Here is a 7,106-nt window from a genome sequence, read left to right on the forward strand (position 1 = left end):
TCAACAAGATACCAGAGAGCTGGATTCCTTTGCATGGACAACAGTATTCCTTTATCTAGAAGAAAAAGGTGCCTGAATTCTCCAGTATTACTTTCTTTCTGTCTTTATGGAATCACTGTTCTAATTGGGATCTGCAAATAGAATGTGCAGACCTTAAAAACTGCCTTTATCAAAGACTTCCTTACAAGGGAAGGCCAGAGAGAGGGAGAAGGAGTGGGGGAAGAGTAGACGAGAAGAGAAGAGAGGGGAGGGGAGGGAGGAGGGAGGGAGGAGGGGAGGGAGGAGGGAGGGGAGGGGAGGGGAGGGGAGGGGAGGGGAGGGGAGGGGAGGGGAGGGGAGGAGAGGAGAGGAGAGGAGAGGAGAGGAGAGGAGAGACAGAGAAGAGGAAAAACAGAGAAGAGGAAAGACAGAGAAGAGGAAAGACAGAGAGAGAAGGGAAGGGAGAGAAAGAGAGGGAGGGAGGCAGGGACACACACACACACACACACACACACACACACACACACACGATCAATAAAATTTGCCCTGTGCTGGCAAGGAGAAAGAGCAAACTGTTCCTGTTTTTGTTTTTTGTTTTTCCTGGTGAAACTATTAGCCAGGACATTTGCATTTATGGGAAGCTTAATTGTCTTTTTTGTGTCTTTTTTTTTTAAAAGAACATCTCACAGCATTATACTACATACTTCATAGACATGTTTCATTTTAGGAACTAATATGTTATCTAATTTTTTTCATAACAAGCTTCTAAAAAGCTATTTTTCTCATTGTGAAGTAATCCATTTTCATCTTAATTCAATTTGGAATCTAATAAGGTAGGAGAAATGATTAAATAGTGAAATGGCAAATGTTGATTGTACTTTGAGGTCACAAAGACAAGGAATACAGGGTGATGCCTATAACATCCTTTCTTTATAAGGACACATATAATTGTACCAACCTGCTGATGTCTTGTTTTCCTCTAGTTAGTGTGAAACCCTGCAGGTGTGAAGACGTCATCCTGCCTGCCCTCCTTTACTTCATGGCTCACTTGCTCGCAGCTCTTCTTTCCCGGTCTATTGTTTTTACATTCAGACGACTGCTTTTTTATTTTATGATCAGCATCAAGCTCACCATCCTGCCCCATAGTTCTTTTATGTCTCTGTTCTTGTCTTCCCTGCAGAATCATTTTCTTCCACCATTTTAATTTGTTTTCTTGTTCTCTCTACTTCTCACCGGTGACTCATCAGTCTGTCCTCCTTTAAAGAGGCATCCTAGCATTTAGCTCTGAGGGGAAAATGTTTCTAACTCTGCTTTTCGCTTGCTCCCTCCGTTGAGTATGGAGCGTGCTGAGTTATGTGCCATGACCATTCCTCCTGCTGCCAGTGTAGACCAGAAAACCTGGCCAGGTTTACCCTTTGGAGACTAACGCAGACATTTTCTATGTCTTGTTGTTTTAGTTCTAAAAACAATGAAATGGGTCTGTAAAAGTAAATGAGGATTAAGTAATACGTCTTGTGCTATGAGGGATGAATAGAGGTGCATGGCTGCTATGCGGTGGGCTCATAGAACAATTTCCCATAGACGAGGGCACTCTGTCCTTTACGTGTATTGTCTAGCAGTGTACTTGGTCTGATAGGGCATAAGGGGGAAAGGGTAAGTAACACCACCAGACAACTCCATGGGATGTCACATGACGCTTAATTGCCAAATGTTCTCAAGGTAAGGGCCTGTGGAGTATGGGAGGCAGGGATTGTGGGTGCCTGCTGAGTTAGGTTGGGTGCAGAGGAGGGAAATGTTTGGAAGGGGACAGGAGTGGCTCTGTTTACATGATGCACATGTAAACAGGAAAAGGTTCTGGAAATACTTAAATGTCAAAGTGGTTGTTGGAGTGGGACAGCAGCTGATTTATGCTTATAAATAACTTGTTCTTTCTCTTTTGCTTCTGTGTTGGTTTATTGAGTGCACATGCATTACTTGGCTAATTTAATTTAAAAAGCTACAAGAAAATCACTGCAGGGCACAAGGAGATGTTTGGTGGGTAGAGGTCCATTTGATTGTTAGTGGAAATAACTGATAAACTGATAATAAAAGTGGAAAGTAAACTTGGCTCAGACTGTAAAGGGCTTTGAAATGTGAAAGTTTATACCCTAGTTGAAATAATGGGTATAATCAGTGGGACATAAAATTTGAGTGGCTTATCAGGTAGTGCGTGTTTTCGTTTGTGCACGTCTTTACGTGGGTTCCCTATTCCATTGTGGAGGGCAGCCACTTCTGTTTGGGGTGTGGTACATGACTGTTTTCTCACCCTTTTCTTGTCTAGTATTTCTCAAAATGGGGTCTAAAAAAGTTATGGGTCTGTCATCTGCAGGGTCTGCAGGTTTTCTGTGCCTGTTTCAATGCTGTTCTTTCAAAAATAAGTAAAATTACATCCTGGATCTTGCCCGTGATCATTTTGTAACAAAACTCTGTGTCACAACTTTAATGCCCATGAAAACTGACTAATGAGAAAAGAACAGAGGCAGAGTTAATGCAGAAATAACGCTCTGGTGATTCCATAGCACATGCCACAAATCTTTACCAGGCACTATTCTAGGGTTAAACAAACAGACCCATTATCCGTGACCTCATGGAGCTGATGTTCTAGTAGAGTAAACAGACAGCACACAAATACCTAATATGACAGATGGTGACAAGAGAAGTAGAGAGAAAGAAATCAGGGCAGGGCCTAAGAGTGCTGGCTGGGAGGGTGTGGCCTTAAGGAGGGCTTGAGAACGGACTCACCGAGAAGGCCTTTCAGTTAAGACAAAGACAATATTCATGAGCTAGCTGGGCCCTTCCAGTAGTGAAGACCCCGAGGCTGGGGTGGGAGGGGCTTGCATGCTGAGTGTGAGGACCCACCGTGAGGTCAGTGTGGCTGGAACAGAGCAACTATTGGACAGAGAGCAGAAGGAAGTTTGGGGGCCTGATTATGTGGGGTCTAGAGGGCCAGTGTGGGAATTGTGGCATATCCAGGAAATGCAGTGGGGGAGCCATTGAAGGTTTTTGTGCAGAGCAGTGACACGATCTGACTTACTTTTTATGAGAATCTCCTTAGCAGCTGTGTGGAGTGTAGACTATTACCACAGGAGGATGCTTGCAAGGGAGCTAGCCTGAGAGAGACTGCTGCTGCTGTCCTGGTGGGAGGCCAGGTCATGGTGACTTCCTCCAGAGGGCAGCAGCCTAGGTAGTGAGTGGGATCCCATTTGGGCTGTTTTGAAGATAGAACTGAAGACGTTGTCCACAGATTGTGTGTGGAGTGTGAGGGAATTAAACCATCACAGGGCAATTGTGATACAGCATGCAGGCCTCAGAATCCAACATAGCCCTTAGCTGTTTCAGTTTAGCAGAGCAATATTATCTGTCATATTAGACTAATGCTGATTTGAATATTATTGGATTTATAGTTTAATTTGTATTTAATTAATACATTGATCTATATTTTATTGTTTTATAATAGCATAAACTGTTGTGTGAACTTCCATTGTTTGTACTTATTTATGTAATAATTAAAGTCTACACTGGGGTCCATGGAATTGCTTTTCCCCTTGAAAAAGCCTATATGTAGAGTTTTAAAAAGGTCTGAGAAACACTGCTCTCACACCATTCAGGTTGGCCGTGGCTGACAGGCTCTTGTTCCCTAATGAAGTGTCAGTGTTGGCAGGCGCTGGGAAAGGAAGGCTGCGTTCCAGTGATCATTGGTCCCTGGGCACCGCCAGGTGGAATGTGGAGGTATGTTCTGAGCTATGCCGAGTGTCGGCCTGCAGTGCTATTCTTAGAGCAGCAGACCCCAACTCTACAGTCTTACTGCTTTTTCCGGTGAGACACAACTAATGGACAACATTGAAAGTCTTGGATACTCTCATGGATTATACATAGATTCTGTTGAAACCTCAAAGTGTATGTAACATCATAAAGCAAATAATGCATTAGGTTTTTTTAAAATGCTCTTCTCATAAAGGCATTATTTATATAAGCATTTGAGTCATGAACTCAGTCATTTAAAGATCTTCCAGAAGAATTCAATTTAAAAGGAGCTATTAATAAATATGGCATATCTAATTTTTAAAAGAAAGATGAGTTATTTAAAAAGATGGGTTGTTTATCTCCAGACTTCCACCTCATAGATTAATCTTAGTATGATAACCTAATATATAATGTTGTTCAACTAAAATATAAATATTTAAAATGTTAAAATTATAATTGATATAATTTACTGATTTGAATATGTTGTTGTTATTAATGTGAATTGCGTTATTGCACATTTCACTTGCAGAGGCCCTGTGCTTCGATTTGGTAATCATAACTATTGTGTCACAATCAAATGGGCACATCCTTGTACTTGCTTACGAGCACTGTAGTTAGATACTTTATTTGTGTTATCTTCATATGTCCTCGACTTCTTCCTTATTAAAAAATATTCATGGGTAGGGGTAGGTTTGACTCTGCATGGATATAGACTTGCCTCCATTACCAGTGTCTGCAACCGTGCATAGTGAGGGATCTGATCAGTCCAGCACTGCCGCCGGCTTCAAGGCCCTTGGGACAGTGGAGGAAAAGGAGTGGACCCCAGCCCCATTGCAGGACCAGCCCTACCCCTGATTATAAAAGCAGTAGTACAGAGTCATCAGACAGCGATGAGGACAGTCGCTCTATGTATGAAGAAGGAAATCAAGAATCTGAAGAAGATGACACTGGCCCAACTGCAAGAAAACAGGAGAAATCAAGTTGATGAAGCCAGTGATGATGATGATGAAGGGTTTTTTGGATCAGTCCTTCCTCCTGGATTTAAAAAGCAAGATGATTCTTCTCTAAGACGTATCATAGATCCTGCATTGCCACCTGGTTTTATTAAATCTACAAAGAAAAGTGACAAAGGCAGAGATGATCCAGGACAACAAATATCATCACATTTCAACTCTAAAGAAACAGCAGTGAAGATGAGAACATTGTTGGACCAATTTCTACAAAAGGACCGGTGAACTATAGTGTGACAACAGGATTTGAAAAAAGGGCCCAGAGAATGAAAGAAAAACTGACTGAAGGAGATGATGATTGTTCTAAACCAATTACAAGGAGTCATGGATGACTGAGCTTCCTCCAGAATTGAAAGACTTTGGTCTTGGGCCCAGAACTTTTAAGAGAAGAGCCAATGACAAATCTGGAGATCGATCAGTCTGGATAGATATGCCAGCTGACTGGGAAAGGAAAACTAAGGAGACACAAGAAACAAGGAAGTCATTCAATAACAAGGATTATGAACATATATAGAAGGTGCCAAAAAAATGTATACACATTTTAAGAAAGGAAAAAACTATTAAAATTGTAATACTCAATATACACTGATAACAAAAGATGAATACAAGTCCTGTGTATACATTTTTTTGGCACGCCCGATATTGTCAGGAAGGGAAAAGAGATTGGCTGAGCAGATCTCCTCGAGCAGATATACTCCTCATACAGTGAATCTCTTGTTGACATTCATCATAAAAAATTAAAGAATAAGGCTGCTGAAGATAAAAGTAAGCCCCAAGTAAGAATACCATTTGACCGTGATAAGGATCTCAAGGTTAATCGGTTTGATGAAGCATAGAAAAAAGCCCTAATAAAGAAATCTAGAGAACTAAACACCAGATTTTTACATGGCATAGGCAGTATGTTTTTATAAGGGGATTTCCCTGTGCAATGAAGAAAAGTTGAAGAATACTCTTTTATCTGTTTACCTTTATTTCTTTGTTTTGAGTTTCCTAAGATTAGAGATTACATATTTTAGTCTTGAAAACCATACAAACTTACCTTGTTCTGTTTGTTTTTTAAAGTCATGTGAAAACAAAATCAGTATTTCTTATGTAGAATAGAACTTGATGTGTCTTTGGCTTCTGAGAAAGCATGGGCTTTTCTTCAAATAATTAAGAGGATTTCCCCCATGCCCTGATTTTTGTGGTGTCTCAAGTACCCTCTTAGACCTAGTCAGGACTACCCACTGTGTCTCTACCATGCCTGGACTTCCTCGTCAGAAATCAATAATCTGCCCTGGACAAGTGTGCCGGGTCCCTGCAGTAAACCCATGAATTTGAAATGATTTGGGTTTCCCCTCTAAACTGCAGCAGTCAACATACATTTATTTGGAAATAGAAGGTATGGAGGTCTTGACTGTTTTTTTTTTTTAACAGTTTGCTTGTTTGGGCACTCAGGGCTTTTTATTTGTTGTTTGGGTTTTAGGTCTGTTTTTAAGTCAGAAAGAGGGATCTCTATGTTATCTGCTAAGGAAAAACTATTTTGATTTTTTTCAACTTTAATAAGTATTTCTAGGGGAGGCAATCTGAGGGACAAGACGTGCCATTAACCATTAGCAGTGTGAAGTCCAAGGCTCAGCTCTGTGACTTTAACCAAAGCTTTCTAAATCTTTAAACTCTGCTTGACCCTGATCTCACTTTTCTGATCTTAGTTTACCCATTTGTATCTAACAGATTTTAGCTAACTTACTGGGGACAGATCTTTTATATCAATCACGAATAGGCTTTTAAAGAAATGACACTCTGTAATCATAACCATCATAGTGGGAGCGTTATAAATTAGGAATGCTATAAGATGTTAAATAGAAAATTCTAAATAGTTAAAGCCTGAATTCAAATTCTGTAAGTGGTATTTCCTTACAAATTGGTACTAATAGTTCTGCTAATCCTGTGTTCTAGTTTTGATGAAGCACAAGGTTTTAATGGGAAAAGATTCTGATTCTAGTTCATTTGGGCTTTATGAAAAATTGAGTGAACTGTTCAAATAATGGTACAAATGATTCTCCTTCTCATAGCAGTGCAATGATATTTTCCGTAACAAGTGTAAATAGTAGTCCAGTCAAGGGGTGTTGCTGTTAAAAAGATGAATTAGTCTCCTAAGCAAATGCATAAGAAGGCCTTTCATCTAAGCAGAATTAAACAGTGCTGCCTTCTGACCAAAGATGCCATTTTTCGTGGGTGATGTTTTCTGGACACAAAACTTTATGCAGCAGCATCCATTGCTTTTATTTAATTTTGTTATAATTTTTTCCCTGATGAAAGGAAGAAATGTTTACTAGCTCCTCAATCTTCTAT

At 40.3% G+C, this 7,106-nt stretch overlaps 1 pseudogene; it reads left to right on the top strand.

The window, feature by feature from the left end:
- Positions 1 to 3,848: 3,848 nt before the first annotated feature.
- On the top strand, positions 3,849 to 5,717 carry LOC141569878 (GPALPP motifs-containing protein 1 pseudogene; annotated as a pseudogene).
- Positions 5,718 to 7,106: the final 1,389 nt, after the last annotated feature.

This window comes from Rhinolophus sinicus, unplaced genomic scaffold (assembly GCF_036562045.2).
Source record: "Rhinolophus sinicus isolate RSC01 unplaced genomic scaffold, ASM3656204v1 Contig35, whole genome shotgun sequence".
NCBI classification, from domain to species: Eukaryota; Metazoa; Chordata; class Mammalia; order Chiroptera; family Rhinolophidae; genus Rhinolophus; species Rhinolophus sinicus.